This window comes from Elephantulus edwardii, unplaced genomic scaffold (assembly GCF_000299155.1).
Source record: "Elephantulus edwardii isolate Elephantulus edwardi_28Jun2011 unplaced genomic scaffold, EleEdw1.0 scaffold00012, whole genome shotgun sequence".
In the NCBI taxonomy this organism is placed as follows: Eukaryota; Metazoa; Chordata; class Mammalia; order Macroscelidea; family Macroscelididae; genus Elephantulus; species Elephantulus edwardii.
The window spans coordinates 9,957,604-9,972,206 of record NW_006399762.1 but is presented as its reverse complement, the minus strand read 5'-3'; the positions used below and the strand labels follow the sequence as shown (position 1 = coordinate 9,972,206).

Below are 14,603 nucleotides of genomic sequence, written 5' to 3'. Positions count from 1 at the left end.
CACCCACCGCCTCCTCCCGCGCGGCCGGCGCGAGGGGCAGGGCCGCCTCCGGGAGCCGCGGAGCCCGAGGACCGAAGACTGAGGATGCCCGCGGAGCACTGCAGTCCGAGGTAATCACGAAGGGAAGAACGCGCTGGGCGTCCTCGCCCAAGAAAACTGGACCTGGCGACTTGAAATGCAGACTCCAGAGGTAGCATGGGGCGCTCGGGACAAGTTTCTAGCAGCTTAGGATGAAGGTGGCTCAATTCATTTTATTTAATATCTTTCCCACTCCTGTTTTAAATAACTTTCTGTAGACAATGACGAAAGAACCTCCTGGGTAACTGGGTTTGGAAATAGAACCCTGAAAGTTTTGCATACTGTGGCTTTTTCCTTGTGTATATTTATTAACCTGTTAGCCCTTCAGCTGGTCAGAAAATTGACATGTAAAATATTCTTTAAGGCACATTACAAGTTCACTGTTGCGTTTGGGCATCTTGCTATTTATCAGTGTTCTTAGCATCTGTCTTTACCAAGTGGTACCAAAGCCAGTCCCTTGGCGATGGGTCTTGTATGTGACACTCTTGCCCTCTAGTGCCTCGCCAGCTTGGTAGCAGTTGGATGGCTAATATTAATAAGGTGTTACATAACATGGGAGTGCTGGGCCAGGACTGGTGCTGCTGCCACTTGTGAAGCCAAAAAGCCTGAGTCGATGGTAGTGGATACTGCAGTTTCAGGTTCCTTACTATTTAAACTTTCTCAGGCGTTTTCAGCTCTTTGAACTTTAATTCCAGGTAAGTGTATCTATTTCTTTACACTGTGCCCCAATGGCTCACTCATAAATATGGGGGTTTTGGCTGAGAGAACAGCTTTGTTATCAATGAAGGTTAACAAAGCTAAGAAGAAATTCAGGGTGAAATTCTTTTAGGCCATTAGGAAGTGGCTAAATTGATTCCTAGAAGATAAAAATAGAACAGTTTAAATTAAGTGAAACAAAGAAATGTCATATCAGTGTAATAATGTGAAAGCTTCTCTTTTAATAAAATTAAAACAATGAAAAGATAACACCTTCTAGTAGTGCAAAGATGTCCATCAACAAATTGTAATTATTCTTCAGTAGATTGACTAAGCAGACTAAAAATTGTTAAGCAAATCAGAAATTTAAACTAGAACTGTCTATATGTTTATACAGGAATGGTTCTTAACACATCTTTTCATTTGACACAATCCATTTTATCAACATTATTTTAAATTATTCAGTTGATAAAGTTAAAAGTAACTGTTTATACAGTAATTGCAGGAACTTTAAATTGAAAAAAAATGGCTTCATCTTTTATTTAACATATTCACTCTTTGTTTGGAAGAACCAAGTAACATTCTCTAAAGGACTTACTCAGATCATTTTCCAACTAGTTCTTCTAGTATCTGGAAAGAATTTAAATTTCAAATTCATTTTCAAGTTAGAATGGTATCTGTTCTTCATGAACATACTGTAATATAGTAACATAAGTAATCTCTAAGGGTTTTGAGGAAATCACTCCTAGACAGTGTAAACAATTACATTCTCATTAGATTAAAACAAAAATCCTTAAATATTGAGAAATTGAAACTGATCTTAAACCCCTTCTCTTTTTTTGTCCTTAGAAAAGACCATATTATCAACTACTAAACAATGCTATTCACCACAGGGAAGCACAATAATGTGGAGGAGAAACTATCCAACATGTGATATTTAGCTGAAGGGCAATTTTTCCTTTGCTTCCAGGATAGCTTCCTATCAATATTGTTATTAAAGAAGAGGATTTAAAAAACAGATTTGAAAGAGGCTCCTCTAAAAATACTATTACTATCATGAAGGTTGTCCTGACAAATGCTAGGTTTTTTTCCCCTCTTCTAAACTCAGTATATACTGTCTGTATGATATGATTTGATTTCCCCCCCCTTTTTGCTCTTGATTGTAAACAGAGAAGACTGTTTCTTTGTGTAAGTAAATTTTTGTTTTAAACTAATCTTGTGACTTCAGTTTCTCATAGACTTTATAAAGACACATTCTCTGTTTATTAAAATATTTAGGTGAAATGGAACTTTTTTCTTTTTTCCTAGAGATATTTGTTATAGTTTGGTTGGGTTACAATGCAGTCTTCTCTTTTAAAATGCATTTTCTTGAGAAAGTATTGTTTTTGAAGATTGCAGCAAATACTACTTTGTGGTATAATTGAAGTACCTGCTGGAAAAAATAGTAGAAGAGGTAAACAGCTAGTTGAGCATCCTTGTCTTGACTATATATTCTACTGAAAGAGCTCTTTTGAGCTAGTGTCTAAGTATTCACTGGTTCACTTGTCATTTCACAATTTAAAACCATAAATACATGACAGGATTTTTTTTTAAACCAGGGAGTCTGATTATAGAACTTCCTTCATGCTTGGTTGAAGATCTTAGCTGTCCTTTGGTAATTAGGACCAACTTTTAAACTCATTTATGCTGTTGTTGAGGTAAAAAATATGTTCCAAGAAAATGATACTTGAGTATATTGTGATTTGTGTTCCCATGTAAAATGGGACAGACTCAAGAATGAAAGCACTGTTTTCAACTTAGTGAATGGCTTGAAGTTTAGACATTATCAACATTAAAATCCATTAACATTAAGCACCTGTAAAGATATGGAACACTGCCAGGCCACAAAATCTCCATATTAACAATATTTAGTCTGGAAAATGCTAAAAAGAGTTTTGACTGAAATTTTCTTATAATAGCAGGATTGGTTTTAGTGTTTGCTTTTTGTTCATGAAATCTATATCCTTATATTTCTGATGTCACAATGAGATAATCCTCCTTGTAACAGAATAATGTCACAATAAGTTAGCCCTGTCATGTTAACTCCAAACTTTTTTCATCAATTTCATGCAAATTATGCAACTGGAAAAGAATTAGCTATGCTGTAGTCTAATTAAAGTCTATATTAAATCATTTCCCAAAAAATAATTCCTTCCAAATATTGCAGATTGATTATATTTTGCCAAACAAGAGTTTAAAATCCAAGTGCTAAAGTCTTGTTCTATGGCTTTTAAGTATTTCTGTGATTGATACTCAACATTTGCATACATTTCATTTTTTCAAATTTCTCATGTCTAATGGTGATATTGGACTATAATTAGAAAGTAAATCTGGATTGTAGGACTTGCTATGTCATGAGAGATGTGGTTTTCGAAAAATCCCTTTGATGAATCTGAACTGCTGTTTCCTCATCTATAAAATGAAGGTCTCAGAAATATTTTTCCCTCTTCTTTGTTGACCAATGTGGTAAAAATTGCTTTTGAGTATAGGATAACTAGGCATAAAAAAATAAGGAAATAACATAAAACATAATTTGCTGATAGGTGATGATGTCCCGATTTTTAGTAAAGCAAATAACAATCACCAGGCACTGTTCTCAGCACTTTACATACTAGTTTTCAGCTCACATAATCACAAAGATTATTTAAGATAGGTATTGTTATTTTTTTCAGATGAATAATTTTCAGATTTTATACAGAAGTATACTGAGTCGTTGAGGAGTTTACCTACTTACCCAGGATCACTTCCCTGACATTAATGGAGATAGAATCTCACTTTAGTGTACATGCTTTTTGTCCCTGTATGATATTTCTCTTCCAGTTTTCAGATACCTGTTTGATGATTGCCTCTGCTCAAAGCAGTCCAGGTGTCACTGCAAATATGCTACCACCTCTCACCCCCAAGATGAAATGATCAATTATTAATCCACTCAAGAGACATCTATTAAGCACTTGCTTTTGTGCCAGCATAAAACAGCACCCAGGATAATTGAGTATTGTGCCTTCATTAAGTATACATCATCTAGCTTAGGTGACTTCTTTTCTGCAACCTCAGTTGGGTCAGTGTCAATTGTTCTACAAGGTACCCAAAGCTATGGAAGAAAAGTTTAATTGATGTTTATATTGATGCATCCACAGAATGAATTTTTTAAAAAATGTAACAAAACCTTAAGCTTGTTTAGGACTCCCTCTGATAGTTCTTCAAGGCACCATGAGGCTTTTCCTGAGACATTCTTACTTGGAGATTAACTGCCTGAAACATGAACATAGCACCAGGCTTGTGTCTTCACATCTTAGAGTCACTGTAACCAATGAAAGATAGAGGTACTCTTTGCTAGCCCCAAGAATATGATCAAGAAACATGATGACAATAGCTAAATTATATTTTTCTCGAATTTGTATTAACGGTAGAGTACTCATGATGACTTACTTGTCTGGATATATAAAATATACACATTTTGATGCAATGTGAAAGGGGGTAGACAGACATTTTTCTTCTTCATTAGTTTTGAAAAATGGAAAAAGCAAAACAACCCACACTATCTTGCTGCTGATTGCTATCAGCAGCAGGATAGTTTTAATTGTTTGGTTTAATTTTTTTTTTCATTTTTCAAAACTAATTAAGGGGCATAAAATTGAGGGAGGTTGAACAAAGTATATTCTTTAATAATTTCAAACTACTGTGAAGAAAGGAACTTGACAATAGAAAGTTATTTTCCATATCATATATTGAATAAAGCTAATACCCCTAAGTGTAACTTTCCCCCTATCCATCTTTTTAAAACCCCAGTTATAGAAATAAAGTGTATTCTTGACAATGTTCCATGCAAATCAGCTTCTTACTTGCCTACCACAGCAGGGTTCAATTGACTTGACACAATTTCACACATTCTTTCCCTAAGAAAAGAATGTTCTGTGTCAGTTTTAAATATTGCTAAATTACTTTCATAAAACTCATATATTTGAGACCTTCAGATGTACTTTTCTAATATTACAAAATACAGTTAATTTTGAGAAAAGGATATTGTCAAAATCTTTTAAATATTTTTGTTATGTTAATGTCTAAAATTATTTAGCTATTAATACTCATTTTATGGATGACGTTCTTTTTTCTCACACATCTTGCAACCTCAGCATTATTCTCTTTTATTTGAAAGCTTGCTTTTACTTTGGAATGTTTGTGGGTGTTAGTGGAATATAAAGGATGAGTTATATTGACAAGTCAATGCTTGGTTGTTCAAAGTTTTGCAAAGTCCGTATCTATATATATTTGATTCTTTACATACAAAGAATGGTCTGTGATTCCCAAAGATAATTGCTGCTTCAGTGCTCTAGGTGAAACAAACAAGTAAGTGCCTAACTACTAACCAAAGGCTGATGAGTCAGATGCACCCAGAGGGACTTTAGAAAGCAAACGGTATCTAAGAAATCATAGACTTGAAAACTTCATAGAAGAGTTGTATGCACGCATGGGTAACAGTAAGTTCAAGGTGACTCAATAGAATCCAAGAACTTCTGGTGGTTACTGTTGGATGTCTTTAAGTCAACTATGACTCTTAGCCAGTTTATGAATAACAGATTAAAACCTCACCCTATCCTGTGCCATCCTCACGATCTTAAACCCATCACGGTGATCTCTTTTTCAGTCTATTTTGTGGAAGATCATCTTGTCTTTTGTTGATTCTCTATTTTTCAAGCATGATCCTTTTTGCAGAGTTGACACCTCCTGAAAATAAACCCAATGAAAGTGAGACAAAATCTCTCCATCCTGCCTCTAAGCATGCCCTGATTGTACCTTCTCCAAGACAGATTCGGTGTTTTGGCAATTCATGATATATTCAATCCTCTTCACCAAGACCACAATTCAAAATCATCGATGCTTTAGTTTTCCATGTTCATTTTCTGACTTCCACATGCATATAAAGCAATTGAAAATTTCATGGCCTGGGATGAGCACACTTTAATCTTTAAACCAAACCATCTTCTTTGCTCTTTTGCATTTTAAAGAGGCCCTTGACAGCAACTTTGCCTATTGCAATAAGTCTTTTGATTTCTTGACTGTTGCTACCATGGGTGTTAATTGTGTATCTGGGTAAAATTAAACCTTAACAACTTTAATCTTTTCTCTATCAAAATGTTGTGTATTGGTCTACTTTGAAGATTTTGGTTTGTTTGATGATGAGATCCATAATGAAGGCTGTAGCCTTTGATCTTCTTCAGGAAGTGCTTCATGTCTTCTTTACCTTCTGTAAGCAAGATTGTGTCATCTTTGTATCATAGGTTGTTGATGAATATTGATGCAATATTCTTCTTCATGTAATCTAGGTTCTCAAATTATTTACTGATTCTCTACATTGAATAGGTATGGCTAAAGGATGCATGGCTTTTCTGATTTTAAACTTCCTGCAGTATAGTATCTACTTGGTCTGAGCAAACAACTGTTTCTTTGTTTATGTGCATGTTTTCAGGGAGCACAATTATGTGTTATGGAATTCTCATTCTTCTCAATGTTATGCATAGATTTTATGATCCAGTGGTTTTGTTTAATAAAAAAAAAACACCAATAATAAACGTCTTTCTGGTGTTCTCTGCATTCACCCATGACCTACGTGGCGTCAGCAGTGATGTTGCTTGTTTGTTGTGTGCCATAAAGTTGAGATCAACCCAAAGTTCACTCGCCAGTGGGTTTTCAGAGGCAATAAGTTGCCCAGGAGGAGATTGCCATTCATTCTTCTTGCACAGGGCAACTCATGGATTCGAACTGCGTGCCTTTGAGATTGCAATACAGATTCTTACTACTAGGCCACCAGAGTTCTTGTTAATGGTAGATAATTCAATATGTTCTTGATGAAATCTTTTCTAAAACAGATGCATTACAAGCCAAATCTAACCTAAAATATCAGGAGGAAAAAATAGATATTTGAATTAAAATTCCCTGAAAGTTCTTTTCCAAATGGGCTTAATTTATATGTGGAACTTAGAAGGTAAGGAAAATATGTGCCAACCAATAGGCACACAGTTTGAATCCACCAGCAGCTCCCTGGGAGGAAGGTGGGCAGTCTGCTCCCATGTTATTTATTGCCTCTGAAAACCCATTGGAAGGTTAGATAGACGTCAGTTCTGACTCGAAGGTACATAACTCCATCCACCACAACTATGTGTTTTAGGTAGCTCTGCTGCAGTATTCCTCAGGGAGATACCATGCCAACCCAAAGGCCACATCTCTCTAGTAGCATGGATCCCACAGCCACTCCTGGGTATCCCTGTGACTTAGTCTCTTTCCCCTGAGAGCCACCTGACTTGATATCACTGCTCAAGGGTGGTCTGCCAGGCTTCTCACAACTCTGTGTCTCTCAGTAATGACTGTAGTTAGTTACAAAGTGACAGCAAGTTGACTCTGGTTATGATGACCCAGTGTCATAGTAGAATTGTACTTGAGGATATTTCAATGACTAACTTTTTTTTAAAAAAGTAGCTCAATCATCAGGTCTTTCCTCTTTAAAGTGTCTCCTCCATTTGAACCCAGAACTACAACTTTGGTTTGGCAGTTGGGCACAGGAACCACTTGTTCCTCAAAATTCCCTGTTGTTTCATGAACCCTTAGTGTACTTTTATTGCTCAGCTTCAATATAGTTTTCTCATATTGTGTATTATTTATATATTATACTTAACAGTAATATTAATTGTTGTTGTTAAGTGTCAATGAGTCAACTACACCTCATAGCGACCCTATAAACAACAGATAAAAACATGGCCCTTCCCTGAGCCGTCCTTGTGATCTCGCCCATGCCCAAGCCAGTGTTGCACTCATTATGTTAATCCGTTTCAATGAGGCTCTTCTGCTTTTTCATGGCTTCTCTACTTTTCCCAGCATAATATATTTTCCTCAGGACTGGTGCCTCCCGACAACATGCCCAATGTGAGATGAAGTTACACCATCCTTGTCACTTAGGCTAATGCTATCTAGTAACATTGTTAGTAAAGCTAATAGATCGCATTTATTATGTTCATTCTATGTGCCAGACACCAACCATTCTAAGAAATTCCCATGGATACTTCCTTTAATTAATCACAACCCCCCTTCCCTAACAGTCTTCTATTTTTGGCTCCCAAACTCCCAAGTGTCTGTGTTTCACTTTTTACAATGTAGCACTTATTCTGTCTGTTCATATTACTGCTTTTTGTCCATTCTGGATGTGACTGTGACACTAATCATCTGTAAACACTACTTTTATTAGGTTTCTCTTCTGTTCAAATAGATGTAATGCTCTTTATTTCCAAGTTGACATTCTCGTTGTACACAGTCTCTTCCAAGGACATTCATTAATTGGTATCACCTTTTTCTATCAAATTTTTTTTCCAAGCTCAACTTAATACGTATTTTCTTATAATTAATTTAGATTTAATCTCAACTAACATACTGTAATAACTTAATTGCTTCAACCTTGCCAATCCTTTTGCCTGATGTGCTTTATCTGTCCTTATATCAAATTTTATCTTGGTAAAGTCTTCTTAGAAACTGCCATGAATGCCTTTAAACTTCATTAACCTTTTTCTCCCTTAACAGAAATCTACAACAAATGTAAATATGTAGCATAAACTCCGACTTACTCTGTGCTGATATCACATAGTGTTGGCTGTTGTTTCACAGCCAGAGTTTATTTCCCCAACTAGAGCACAGGCTTCCGGAGACAAGGACATTCGTAATATTATTTCTGTCCTCTCTTTTTACTTCCAGCCCCACACTAAGCCTAAAACACATGTTCCATAAATGCCTGATGACTGATTGAGGAAATTTATGAGAGTAATTTATTTTGTGGGTGAAAATTTATTATCTCTCATAGTGGCATGTCTATGCAGTGTTTGGATACAATGAGTACATTTTCTTGCTGTTAAATGAAACAGAGCTATTGAGGCTTACCCATGTACACCTACCTACTCCTTACATATTGATTATCTCCATTTTCCAACATTCTGCATTTACAACAATAGTTTAAAAAAAATACTTTATCCAAGTACTTTGCTTGTTAAGGATGTACATACGCATAATGAAGCCCTAGGTTACCTGATTACCATGGTTAAAGGCATGCGCCAGCTTGGCTCTCACTGATGTGATATTTACATCATGATGTAGCCCTTCACCATTGTGTAATATGTTATGGCTATCTTTTTTGTTACGTAAATCAGCTCTGTACATAACATAATCTCTGGAAAATAGCCATGCTGATAAGTAAGAAATCATTATATTGGTAATTACAGTTTTCAGGTGTCATTGTTATGTGCTGTTGAGTTGCTTTCATGTGTGACTTGTTTAAAAATTAAGTTGTGATAATAAAGGTAGCAGCTAATTAACTTACAAGCATTCTGAGGTGTTTTTTTTTTATTCACTTAGTAAGTAGTCTTTGAGAGTTAAATCTGTTCATGGTGTTGGAAGTATGCCTTAGACAAAAGATGTGCCATATCTATCTTGCTGAAATTTCCAGTCAGACAAGGAAAGTAGACTAAGCAAAATTGTAGCAAAAGATGCAAACAAAGGTACATTTATAAATGGTCCTTGTAACTAACTTTTGGCTCTCACCGAAGTTAGAAGGGTATTATAGGAGGCATCGTAGGAGAAATTGTGTGGAAGACCTTACTTTTCCATATCTGTCTACCCTCCTAATAAAGCTCCACCATTGAAAATCATGAGACAAGGCTACCTTTTTGTGTCTCCTTGTTGCGACAGTCCCTTCCCTGCAGATGCAGGAGTGGCACAACAGGACAGACTGTCCTGAGGTTTTCAGAGTTAGCAGGTACATGGCAGAATGAAAATAGTTGTTGCACTTAAAAAAAATTAAAACACACACACACACACACACACCACCAAAAACCCGAAGGATATTATCAAGTGGGAATCTACTCATTATTGACCTCATGGTGGTTTTCCCAAGGCTGTAAATTGCACAGGAAGTTATTGCTCATCTTTAACAGTAGAACAAATTCTGAGAGGCAGCATCAGAGATTAAAGTTGGTCATGGCAAAGGGAGACATCCCTTTGAAAACTATTTGCAGAAAATTTTGCTCTGAGGGCAGTCTTAATGTTTCTATTTAAATGTTGGACCATATAATATGCTCAGGGACATACCTTGAAATTCCCTTTGGCTGCAGGGGGAAACATGAAGAATTTTAAGAAAAAGAAATGCCTTTCTGTATTTTCATACTTGCTATCAGAGAAAGTCACTTTGATAGCTTCCTAATACCTGACCTAAATAGTGAGAGCAGTATTTCTCACTACGCTGACTTATCACAGCTAAGAATTGTATGAGTTGCATGCTTCTCAATTCTGACATTAGGGACAAACTGTAAAATGCAAAATGTGGCAATTCTTTGTATTCAGCCAAAGACATTGCACTGCTAAAACTAAAGTTTAGGAATAGGAAGAGGTGAGATTTCTTAGATTTAGACAGCAAAATATTATAAATAAGTATATCATTTTAAAACCACAGTTATTTAGTGACAAAACAAAATTATTGAATTTACAGTAAATATTTAGTTCTCAAGGTAATTTATAGGACGTTCTAGTAGCATAGTCAGTAGAATATTGGACTGTTAACCAAAAAACGGCCTGCATAACTCCACGTAATTCAAATTCACCCGTGGCTCTCAGAGAGGAGACGAGGAGTCTCTTCTCATAAAGCCTAAGAGCCTCACAGGATCTGTGTGTCAGAACTAACTCCACAGCTATTAATTTAGATTTTGGAGTTAGAGGCAATTCATATTTGTTTTCTTGTCATTTGTGCCTTTGACTCAGACAGAATCTACTCATACCCAATCCTCAAGCAGGTTTTCAGAAGCTGTAAATCTTACAGGAAGAGACTGTACATCTTTTTCCCGTGGAGCAGCTGGTGGGTTCAAACCACCTGCTTTTGGATAAGGCCACCAGAGCTCCCTAGTATTTGCCTAACAAAGTAGGACTACTTCATAGGGTTTTCAAGGCTGTGACAAAATGGAAAAAAACCAGACCTTTCTTTCCAAACGGTTCCTGTATGGATTCTAACGGATAATTTTTTTCTACTTCTAGTCAAGTTCTCAAGTCTTGCATCACAAAGGACTAATTCCTAAATATATGTTCTTCTTGTGGTTAGATACCAACTAGTGGACTCAGGCTCTAAGTAATGCTATATATAAAATGGATCTTAATTTTGCAAAATCCTATTCCACTCTCATAATCTCAAATCTGTTATCAAAGTCAAAAGTCATTGCCATGCTGTCACAAGAGGAGAAAACAGGACGTTGGGGCACATGGCCATGAACTTCTCTCTGGGCCAGAGGGAATAAGAATAGCACAGTCCCTCAACGCCCCAGAGCTGAAAGCAAATAAAGCGCTCATATCCCAGCCCCATAGTGCCTGTAGAGTTACACCAGCAGCAAGAGGTTTGTTTATTCATTGCTTATTTAGACTCACAGTCACGGTACCAACAATGGATTTTGTTAGGAAAGGACGTTAGAGAATAGAGGAAGACAAATAATATCACCCAAAATCAGTCTTAAGTTTTACTGAGTTCCAAAGCACAATTCCTCAGTTAGTTCAGGCTCTGGTTTCAGTTTAGCAGTCAAATCTAAATCATCCAACAAGGTTTACCTCAGAGCAGTTATAAGTCAGCTTCTCCTTCAACCATCTGGCAAGAAAAGCCAGACCTCTGACTGTGGCCAGCACAAATGCAGTAAGTCTCAGGTCCTTTCTTGCCAAAGTTTCTCCACAGTCTCTCTACCACCAGGGTCTCGTTGTCACCAGGGTCTTCCACTACACAGCTTCTTTGCCTACCAAGTATTGCTATCCCAATGTGGGAAGCACTTTTTCTTATCCTAGTCACAGAGCTATTGATGATTTGTAAGACCATGCTGACTTCCAAGACTGTGTGTCTGCAGTTAAATTATCTGGAAACCAAAGGCAACTAGATGTAATGGAAAAGAAAAAAGAAAGCCAACTTTTAAGTTAACACCATACATGCTCTCAGAAATAACTCATAACTGATCTCAAATGGGTTTTCAGAGGCTATAAATCACACAAAAGTAGAATTCCTAAAGGAGAAAGGATCCCATATGTGAGAGAGGTACATCCTTTGGCTTAGCAGGCAACTTGCTTTGGACTAGGTCACTATGGTCCATAAACCTGTTAAGTTATTCAAAGAGAAGAATGTTATAAGTTACATTAGATTACTTATAAAGCATTTGAAGTCACTTGAGGACCTTTTACTTGATAAAGCAGGATGTCCAGAAGCCTATCATGTTCTCTTCATCCTTTCCTTGCAGTGTTCCCTCAGATTTTTCCCTTTCCCCCTGTCTCCCTAACCTCTGCTTGTTGGCACTTTATGACTAGATTGTGAGACAAGAGCCCTTGCTGGCTTGTCGGGCTCATTTCTAAACTCTGCTGCAATTATCACTACCTTGCTGGCGAATTCATCTTCCTGTAAATTCTCTCTCTCCACATGCTGCTTCACTACTCAGCAAAATATGGTGTCTTCCTGCTGGCTTTCAGAGTCATGAATGTCTCTGCTTGGCTCCAAAAGATCTCCATAATTTGAGTCACACTGTACTAAGTCAAATTAATTTACTTACTCTAAATTTACTCTACTGTCACTCTTTTGTTTGGCGATACTACTATACAGTTTCTTCTGCCTCAGATGTTTTTAAGTAAACCTCACCCTTCAAGCCACTGTGCATTTCCTCTCTGCTTCTCATAACAGAACTACATATTGGCTTACTCTTTTCCATGTTCATTTTCTGTACTTAGCCTATTACTGTCTTTTATTCCTTTTTACACTATAGCTTGTCTGGAAACTGTCTCTGCTTTATAGTTCAGAACATATTAAAGAAATATACTCCTCTGAAGATTTATATATTAGATAGGAATATGTTATTGTTGTTGTTACGTGCTGTTGAATTGCCTGTGACTCATAGTGACCTTATATACGACAGCCCTAAACTAACCCTGCTCTATCCCTTGCCAATCTTATTGTCTTCAACATGCCTGTCCCCATTCCTCCAGTGACTCAATCAATCCATCTCATCTAGGGTCTTCCTTTCCTGCACTGTTCCTTCACCCTCCCAAGCATGATGGCCCTCTCCAAGGACTCACAGAATGTCTAAAGTATGTCAGACAGAGCTTCAGAATTCTTGCCTCCTTGGAACTGCCTGGCTTCACCCTCTCCAGGATCAACTTGTTTGTTCTTTTAGCAGTCCATGGTATATTTAATACTATTATCCAGCACCACAGCTCAGAGGCATCAACTCCCCTTCTATCATCCTTGGTCATTGTCTAGCCCTATAACTATTTTAAAGATGAGGTGTTTTGAGTTGTGATTAAGTACGGTAGAGTTGACTACAACTCATAGCAACCCTTTGAACAACGAATATGAGCACTGTCCTGTTCCATGCCATTCTCACTGTCTCGGACATACTCAAGCCCATTGCTGTTGTCATTGTGTCAGTCTACCTGGTTGACAGTCTTCCTCTCCTTCACTATCCCTTCACTTTCCCAAGCATGATGTCCATATTCAATGAATAACCTCTCCGAGCAACATGTCCAAGTATGTGACATGAAGACTCATCATCCTTGTCTCCAAGGAGCACTGTGACTGCAACTTCTTCAACACATAGATATTTGTTTTTTTGACAGTCTGTGTAATCTCCTGTACTCTACTCCAACACCACAGTTCAAAGGAATCAATTCTTCTGTCACCCTTATTCATTGTTCAGCTCTAAGACGAATAGTAAGTGACTGAAACGACCATAACCAGGCTCTCCTTAGACCTCAAACTGACATTATTATTCCTCAGTAATTTGGAGAGGTCCCTGACTACAGACTTTCCAATGCAATATATCTCCTGATCTTCTGTCTGCTGGTACTGAGTGTATTATTGTGCATTCAAGTAAGATGAAGTTGGTGAGAGTTTCAGTCATTTCTCCGTCTATCATGGTGTAGCCTATCAGTCTAGTTGCAAGGACTTTTGTTTTCTTCCCATTAAGGTGAAATCCATATTGAAGTCTACAGTGTTTAGCCTTTTTCAGCAAGTGTTTCAAGTCCTCCTCTCTTTCAGTAAGCAAAGTTATGTCATCTGCATAATAAATTTCTTTGATGACTTCGTCTAATCCTGATGCCACATTCTTCTTCCTAGAGCCTAGCATCTTGAATGATTTGCTCAGCATGCAGATACAACCCTGACACACACCTTTCCTAATTTTAAACCATGTGATGCCCTGTCTCTCTGTTCACAGAATAGCCTCTTAGTCTAGGTAAATGTGCTAGAAATTCAAGCTTTGAGTTACAATATTTGCAGATACCAATAGGCAAAATCTTGAATGATCTAGCAAACCTCAAAAGAAGATGGAGAGAACATAGAGTCAGAATTGGTCAACACTGAAGTATTTCAGGAAGTACCATATGTTTAAAAACCAAATGTTAATGAAGGTAGAAATTCAGGCTTTACTGAAGATGTTTGTCAAAAATAGGGCCCCAGGAATTAATAACATACCAGTGGAAATGTTTCCTCTGACATATGCAGCCCAGGACATGCTCACAAATCTATGCTAGGAAATTTGGATGATGGATACTTTGTCAACTGACCGCAAGATATCCATATTTATTTCCATTGCAAAGTGGAAATTATTGAAGAATATCATTAATATCACATGCAAGCAAGATTCTTTTGAAGATTATCCAAAAATAAGGGGGACAGCAGCACATCAACAGAGAACTTCCAGAAGTGCAGGCTGGGTTTAGAAGAGGCTGTGGTATTAGGAATATTGTAG

At 37.2% G+C, this 14,603-nt stretch overlaps 1 protein-coding gene across 1 annotated transcript in view; it reads left to right on the top strand.

The window, feature by feature from the left end:
• Positions 1-527: 527 nt before the first annotated feature.
• The window catches only part of NDST3 (N-deacetylase/N-sulfotransferase (heparan glucosaminyl) 3), a 380,811-nt gene continuing 366,735 nt past the window's right edge, over positions 528-14,603 (top strand). Inside the window, exon 1 of the mRNA XM_006881068.1 lies at positions 528-773. The gene's annotated coding sequence lies outside the window, so the exon portion shown is untranslated. The remainder of the gene's footprint in view (positions 774-14,603) is intronic.